Source organism: Grammomys surdaster, unplaced genomic scaffold, assembly GCF_004785775.1.
Source record: "Grammomys surdaster isolate TR1022 unplaced genomic scaffold, NIH_TR_1.0 126163, whole genome shotgun sequence".
Lineage (NCBI taxonomy): Eukaryota > Metazoa > Chordata > Mammalia > Rodentia > Muridae > Grammomys > Grammomys surdaster.
The window spans coordinates 4946546-4955443 of record NW_021620970.1 but is presented as its reverse complement, the minus strand read 5'-3'; the positions used below and the strand labels follow the sequence as shown (position 1 = coordinate 4955443).

The 8898-nt window shown below is 38.2% G+C and overlaps 1 long non-coding RNA gene across 1 annotated transcript in view; it reads right to left on the bottom strand.

Moving 5' to 3' along the window:
• Positions 1-527: 527 nt before the first annotated feature.
• The window catches only part of LOC114612475, a 17390-nt gene continuing 9019 nt past the window's right edge, over positions 528-8898 (bottom strand). Inside the window, exon 3 of the long non-coding RNA XR_003710027.1 lies at positions 528-1043. This is a non-coding gene — a long non-coding RNA (uncharacterized LOC114612475). The remainder of the gene's footprint in view (positions 1044-8898) is intronic.

Sequence of the window (8898 nt, the reverse complement as noted above, 5' to 3'; positions counted from 1 at the left end):
CAAATCACCAGGTGTGGTGCTACATGCCTTTAGTGTCAGCACTGGGGAGGCAGAGGCAGATCTCTGTGACTACTTAGAGTTCTAGGACAGTCAGAAATATATATAAGTTGAGTCTCAAAATTTTTTAAAATTATTTCAAGATAATGTAAAGCACACTAAAGTATCTCATATATTTATGATAAATCATAGCAGCTGTTTCCTCTCTCTTAGGATAGAAACAGTATACACTTGAATTAATCGTGAGGACTGAGGATTGAACCTAGGGTCTTACTTTTTAGACACTATCTAGCACTGCATTACACCCCGAGCCCTAGTCATTCATTTTATCACATACGTCTTGAGTGTTAGAACAAAACTCTACAAATACCCCCATTAAAGGAGTTATTTCATAGTTGCACTAAGCCCTACACCAAGCCAAAAATTTAGAAAGAAGAGTGGCTCAGAAAATACATACACTTGCATACATGGTGCTGCCCATGAGTGAAAGAATTACTTCTTCAGGTGTGTGTGTGTTACAAGATCAAAACCCAGTGATACAACACTTTTATTCTCTTTTCCAATTAGACAAATGTGGAGAGAAGTTTTGATCCACACATGAAACCTATATCATCAGGAGGTAGTAAATGCAATAATAAGGTAAATTGTAGTGCCAGGCAGCTACCCAAACTTGGGCTAATACAGCCGAGCTTCAACTGATTCACTGAGCCCAAAACAATTTTATTCATTTATTAACCTTTTATTTTTATTTATGGAACTAGAAGATAGGAAGCTGAGCAAAAATTTAAGCATGGAAGAAATCTAAATAAACATAAAGTTCTATCTAGTCATTCTGAGACTAGAAGATTTCTGAAGGGAATCTATCTTTTTCTTTCTTTCTGAAGAACGATGAAGTGATTTTCTCCAGGAACATGTGACTACAGAGAGGCTGCTCTCTACTTGAAAATTCTTTCATGGTATGGTGTCAGCGCACTGGTGGACAGGTACCGTCTGATGTGAAGTGGTTGGTCATGCCAGCCTTCCTTGTACCAAGGAGGAGTAGAGCTCTGAAAGTAATAGCCTAAGAACAAGAAAATGAATGATCAGTACAGAAAAGTCAATGGTTCTTAATAAAAGCAAGATTACACAAGCAAAAATTATTTTAAAAGTATAGTATTAATACTGTATTTGAAACATTTATCTTCTCATGGTAGTATGTTATTACATTATGCTTAACAAACATATGAAACCTTACTCTCCAAAATCAATAACTAAATCTTTTTTATTTAATCATCAGATTTAGGGGGTAAATTTCCATATGATTAATTACATACAAGGAGTTATACTGGGAGTTGTTCTGTGGCTTTATTTACTTTTGCATGTTCAAATAATTTTCCTCATTTCTTATCAATTACGTTAATTATATGAATGAAATGGTATTTTTTAAAGCTGAAGGTGACAAAGTACCATGCGAAATAGTAAGAGAATGATTCTTGGGGTAAATGCGCTAAAGGTCCTAAAAATTCAACTATTCAAATGTAAATAGCAAAGTGACAGCAAGCCAAACCCATCAAGTGGCATATGTTATCATGCAATTTTTTTTCAGTTTCTGATTATTAGAAACAAATTGAACCACATTAATAAGAGGAATCAGAAGAAAGAAAAAAGAAGAAAATTATATGTTTCAAAACAAAGCTTAAGAAATATCTTAACTGAGAGAAAATTACTCTCTCGTAGAATAAAACAATGAGGAAAAGTCAAAGAATTAAAACTTATATGTCTGCTACTATGAAGCAACCAGTCCAAAAAACATACATTTAGAAAATGACTTTTGGTTAGTGAGTTTTTTCTTAAACACCACTTAGTAGTATGTATATAAAGAATCAATAATTGACCAGTAATTGTTTCCTAGAACTCATAAAGTAACAACAGACTCAATAAATAATCTTAAGCTTGACTCTAATAGAAGTGTTCATCTCAGAAAGCGTCTTATTGACTCTATATAGCCAAATTCTGACTGAAAGAATTTGATCTCTAAGTCCTCAGAACTTACTGTAAAAAGATTCTATTTCTTGAGTAACAGAAATTATGAATGTGATCTTCTAAAACCAGAGACTCAGAAATGGAAACTTAGGTATCCACCAAACTTGCTGTCTTGCTTTAAAGCTATAGAAATGCTGTATCAGTAGATCATTATTTCAGAGGAGTATTTGGTTTGTTATATCTGTATCAATTTTATGGAATAATGCACAAAGATGAACAGTCATTCCAGGTTTTTTTTTCCTTCATTCTTTAACATGTACAAAAAAAAAAAGCTTGTCTTGGAAGTTACCTGTCTTGTTTTATAAGTCACACCTGTACTGCTGCTACACATCTGTGGAGCATGGTATCAGCCAAGTGTTAATCAAGATCACTTCCTTTCAAAGTGACTGATGAGCCACTGTTACAGCAGGTTACAAAAATAACTTTTAGAAAAGGTGACTCAAGAGTTTCAGACAGTTCTCAAAATTCCACACTTGAAAGTTCATGTTTTATTAATGTGTACATAGACAATTTAAATGGTCCACAAAAATTTTAGAAATAAAATTATCATGGGCAATATTTTCTTTTTGATTACAAACAATGATAATGTCCAAGATTGTCTTTGAAAACCATGAACTAGCCCTGGCAATGTGGAGAGAAGTTATAGATTAGGTAGATGCAGCAAGGTATGATTACAGAAGTCAAACACTGAGGGTTCTGGAGAAATTCTCACAAAGTGTGTGATTAGTTTCTGATAAAAGTGCTTGGAGGATAAGATTTTTGAAGGAAAGCTAAGAAAAGCAAATGTTTTATGACAAACCTGTTTCATTTTTCCACTTTGATTTCCTTATCTCCTCAGGACTACACACTGACGTTCCACACATAGATAATGTTTGTGGGATACTTGATGCAAATCTACCAGACAACTGAGTGTTTCCATTACCAGACACGGAGAGCAGAACATGTGTTGAAACGTCATGTTCCATTTTTTGTGTACATTTCTTTGTTGATTTATGTAATGTAGCTAATAATATGCAGCCTACCCTTGTTTTAAACAAACAAATGAACTTTTAAAAAGCTTTTCAGAAGTTGCTAAGCAACTCCAAAGACACATTTTATTAATTTAACAAGTAGCATTCAGATGACAAATTCTTAAAGAAGATTTCTACCTTTGCTTTTATAAAAAATAAAATAAAATAGAAAATCGCAACAGATAACCTAGTTTTCCCCATCTAAAGCCTCGGGGCAAGTCAAAGATGTTGTCTTCTTCGATCATATTTTTCTTACTGTGCAAAATAGTAAAAAAAAAAAATTATTGAAAACATTACTAAAATAAAAGTTAAATCCAAGGACTTCTGGTGTAGCTATCCAAAATATTACCAGGTCTGAAAATTGTTTAACCTGGGTTCCACTGATAAATTGGATACAAGAATGTGAGGTTGTGTGAGAATAAATTATGACTTGTAGGATGCTTAGTAGCCTCCAACAACTTTGCCTATCAGACACCAATGACACCCCACCTCCCTGTAGTTGCTATAATTAATTTATTTTCCTGTAGATAAAACCAAAACATCTAGAGACAGTGGGTACAGTAGGAAGAAAAACTCATTCATAGTTGCAAATCACTTTGAATGAATGTAGGTATAAATGGTAAATGAAAAATACAACTTGAGCCTAGCTAGTGATAGTAATATCTCAAGATTTATAGCCACACATCTATACCTGTCCTCTCCATTGCTGCTGGCTATGAAGAATAAGTGGTAAGTAACATGATTCTAGGGTAGTACAGCTCTCCATGTATTTGAATGCATGTTTATGTTTGGGTTTATCATTTCAGTGTAATTTCCACTGTATACAAACCAGAGTAAGGAGTCCAGTGGTTATTGAAATGATATGCCTTTTCTAGCAATATCATGTTTCAGAATTTTACCTGAATCTTTTTTTTTATTGCTCTTAAATTTTCTTTACATTCGGTATTTGGATAGAATCTTTTAAAAGTAAGTATCAAGGGGCTGAAGAGATGGCCCAGAAGTTAAGGGCAAATGCTGGTCTCCCAGAGAACCCTGTTTGGTTCTCAGCACCATGTTGTAGGTGGCTCACAGCTGCCTGCAACTCCATTTTCAAAGAGATCTGATTCCTCTGGCTTCATTCACATGCACATACCCCACACATACACTTAACTTTTAAATTTTTCTACAAAAATGTATTAATGATAATGATCTTGTAAGGTTTCTTACACATTCATCTGTCATTTTTCATATCCCACACTTAATACCATTTTATCCCTCGCAAACAAACAGCTTATATGCTCCCAATCTTCACATGTGACTTATGAAGGACAAATTCATTTTCTCCATGAAAAAATTTCCTAATTAATCTTTCTTTTACTTACAGTATTATATTTCTGTTAAAAGAATGGCAGGACTACAAATTAATGTAGGCAATCATTTTCTGACTGTCTTCAATATGCCAGACACTGAACATTGCTTAGTAGCTACTTCTATCAATTTACATTTCATTATTTATGCCCAACTAGATTGTAAGTTCCCAGAGGATAGGAACAGGTTTTATCTGTATCCCTCTGACACCTTTTAATAATGATGCTAATAAATATGATTTACATTTGATTAGCAATTATAACCTTTCAAATTAGTTTCATGCTTATTAGCTCATTGGTTATATAATTTCACTATTTTGCAATCAATGAGAGTGGGACATAAAATGCTCTAGGGAATAGTCCATGGATTACACAACTGGTGCTCAGTAGAATATGTATTTTATATATACCGACTGACTGAATTTAGACTTACAAATCTCCAAACCTAAAATTGCTTGCCTGGCTATAAAACATGTTTATGATATTCAAAAAGTTTAAAGTTATTGTAAAGAATAAGAATCATTAAATGATGCAAAGACACAACAAAATCAGTCCGTTTTAAAAAGTGTTCAATTGTAATAAAGCATTAGGAAAAGGTAAGAAATCTTGCGGTTTCTACAAGAGATTAACTTCATTTTGCAAGGTCTTCACCTCTTACTAAAGAAGTAAAAATGTTTTTAAAAGACAGCAAACTGTAAAGGAGACGCCTTAAGATTAACTTCAACATCCTAAAATTCACAGCCTTTTACCTCATGTATATATGAATAAGACCAAGAAAAATATTTCCAGCCCCCCCCCACCTTGGGGGCATAGCTACATAAATAACACCAATGTAAAACATATGTGTTTTATCTGCATTTCAGCTAAGTAGAAAACAAAAAAACAAACAAACAAAAACAACTACACCCTCAAAGTGAGCTGATCTGAGGGCATCCCGACTAAGGAAGCCATCCTTTATCCAGCCATTTACAGTGAAGGCTAAATGCAGACACTGGTCTAGGCCCCAATGAAGGAAAAGGTCTAAACCTCAGTTGCTAATATGAATGTTGGGCCAGCGTTGGAGAAAGGGGCAGGTGAAAAGGTCTGAAAAGCCAGAAGTGATTTCCTTCTTTCTCATTTGAGCCTTTTCTTTCAGCCTTTAGCTCCTCCCGCTCACTTAGGAAGTGAAGGCATTTAAAGAAAAATGAAAATAAAAACAATTGAAGAGGAAAAGTTTAAGACATCACCAGCCTAGAGGAAGGAGCCACCCGGCGCCCAAACCATCATTCAGCCACGTGACTATTGTGAGACGTGAGAGGGGGAGAGGGGAGCGATCCCCCAGGCCGGGGACGGAGCTGGCTGAGGGTCGGTGAGGGCCCGGGGAGGAGGGGCGGCGGCGTCGCTAGACGATCAAGACGACCGCCCCGAAGGCTCCAGGTCTGGGCGCCGCCACAGGCCTTCTCCTGACGCCTGCTCCGGCCTTTCCCGGCGGTGCCTCCCTGCGGAGCTCCGGCGGAGCCCCGGACGTGCCGCCGGAGGTTCTCCCCGCACTTCGCAGACAGCGCCAGGCGCCTTAGCGAGCTGCGTCCGAGCTCGGGGAGCTAGGGCTGGAAGTGGCTGGATTCAGCCGCGAGCGTCCTCGGGTCCGCGCACCGCCCAGCGCCGACACACCGGCCTGGGAGGCGCCGCACGGCCGCGAGGGGAGCGCAGAGGCCGGCCTCGGCCGTGGAGCCCGGCGCCCTCCTTCCCGAAGCCCGGTAGAGCACAGGAGCGCGCGGGCTCGAGACGCGCCACGCTTTTCAGCCTAAACTGGGAAGAATAAGATTGTTCCCAAGGTTTTGTTTATCCAGAGACTGAAAAGGGAGAAACTCCGGTCTGTTGGCATCTTCCCTCGCCCCGCCCTACCCTGAATTAGTTCTGAAAAGCCTGCCCAGCGCAGGAGGGGATGGAGGGAGCAACCTTTTTCCTCTCAGCAACCCTCTCTCTCTCTCTCCCGCCCTCAGTCTCCACACACCCTTCACTAGCTCGGCTCAGGAGTTTGCACAAAGTCCGCCAGAGGTTCACAAGAGCCCCTATTACTAAGCACCATTGGACAGCTGGCTTAATCAAAATGGAAGTAGAAAGTCGCTTGCTGCTCACAGTATAGTTAAAATTCACTACCCTTACTATTCTTGATAGTCTAGGCACTTCTACCACATTGTTTATAAGCTCTGGTCGGGTCTACAGGGAAGAGAGATTCCAGACGAAGTTGCGAAGTTGCGACTACTAATCCTCTACCTCGGTACTAGAGAAACTTTACTTTCATTCCCAAAGGCCAGGCCTAATAACCTAGAGGAGAGCTAAATCAGGGGCCTGCCTGTGGGTCTGTTCCCTCCTATCCTGGAAAGGGAAAGCAGTCAGGGATCAGAGTCTGAACTGAGTATCCTAACTACGAGTGGTTATTGACAACGGGAGGGGGAGAGTGGAGGAGGGAAATGGAAAGGAAAAACGGGGGGGGGGGGGAAATGTGTTCATTTACACATTTCCTGTGCAGAACAAAAAAGTCCCACCATCAGCAAAAGAAGTCTTTTCCTCCAAAATAGCAGCCAAAGAGGGAGAATTAGAATATGCATAAAATTCCTTCATTTTCATTTGCACAGAGCATGATTTCCGGCACATTCGATGTAAGCTGTGCGATTAATCCCTACGCCTAAACAGTATTTCACTTAGCATTTTTCCAAAACTCACCTAAAGAAAATTACTGTCTTACCATGACCCGTTTTTAGAGCTACCCATTTCCTAGTCTGTCTGCCAATGAGAATTCCTTTGATGGGGATATAAATTGGGGTTTCCTGGCCATCCTTTCCTCTTTAACTGCGCTGCTACACCGGCAGAGCCCCATATCCCTGAAAGCTAGCTGCTGGCTGTGAAGACAGGGCTAGAAACCACAGCCTAATGGAAAGTGTGTTTTAGAAATGTGCATAAAAGACAATAAACATGCAAGATAGATATTTTTGTATCCTCTTGTATCCTGAAAGTCTTTCAAGTAGCAGTAACCAAGATGTTTGCACATAGACACCTCTGAGCATCAGCCTGTCAAGAATAAAAGAGAATTGCACATCCTTACTCAGTAATGCTGTTCCTCAAAAACATTCCGCCTATGGAGCTATTAAATCCCCACATGTTTTGTTTTGCCACTTACATCAGCTCTGGTTGCATCTTCCTTGAAAAAAAATCTTTGTTGGAAAAAAAAAACTGTTAGGATCATTTGAAACAATTCATTCTTTTGACCTGGACTCACTCCTGCCTGTGAAAATGTATGTTTCTTTTATCTAATAGAGTGTGAATAATGGAAGGAATTGGTATATCTTGGCTTACTGCTAAAAGAAAATCTCTATTCCAGGAAACTCAACTTTAATTCTTCACTCCTCCATATCCCAGTATGAAAAGAAAGTCTATACTTGTTCACAATATGAGGATGCATCTGCAAAGATTTCTTCCGGTATCTGCAGATTTTTAAGTAAATCTCCATTACTAGTACTTAAAAAGAAATGCTAATATTTATTTGACTTTTAGTTTGCATAGAATAAGCAATACATGATACGTTTAGTTTGGCAAATATTGGACAGGAATAAGTGCTTAAATATACGGTTTCTGTTGGCTAAAGATTTATTAAGGTATTGGGCTATAGGAGCTTACTAATTTAATGGGTTGGTAAACTTTACAGGCACAAGAGTTTCTGCATACTGTTAACACTAAAATAAATGTTTTCAGGTTTTATCTACATCAAATTTCATCACCAGAGAATCGTTAAATATAGTTATTCTCAGTTGCGCAAGCCTGTATTGGTTCAGAAGTTCTCAGTCATATAAAATAAAATACAAGGTATTAGAAGATACATTTTTCCAAAGATGTATTTAGGGGGTGCATGTAACAAAACCGAGAGTCATGTTTTCTAGTAATGCTGACTTCCCTTAGTATTCTTACTGAAACAAGTGATAGTTTTATTTCTTAATAAAAGAGATAATCCTTAATAAAAGAATCATGGTAAGAGAATATTCTCCTTAAAAGATTATTCTGGTTGTAATTAAATTAAATATGAGATGTCCTTGTTTTATTTTGAGTTGCAGAAGTATATTTACAGAAGAACTGGAGTAAATCCAGTGGGCTATTAAACTCCAAGCATTGAGAAATTCTGGGGTGTCACTGAAATGTAGATCTTCTAGTACCCAAATCTGCCACCTCCCCCCCTCCCCCCAGGGCAGGCTTACAGAGATGCATGAGACCTGATCATCATCACCTCAGTGAATTTATTCTCCAAAATGAAAGCTTCTTTTTCCTTGATGAAATTTAATGAAATAATGTGTTTTCATTAAAATGAAAAGACTACAAGGAAATGGAAAAGGGTGTTCAGCATTTTTCCCATAAACAGTAAAGATCACAAAGAGCTAAAGCAATGGAAGTTGTGTCTTTCCCCTCCCTCGATTCCTTCTTTTAATGTTTCTGTTGTGGATTTTGTGTGTGTGTGTGTGTGTGTGTGTGTGTGTGTGTGTGTGTGTGTGTGT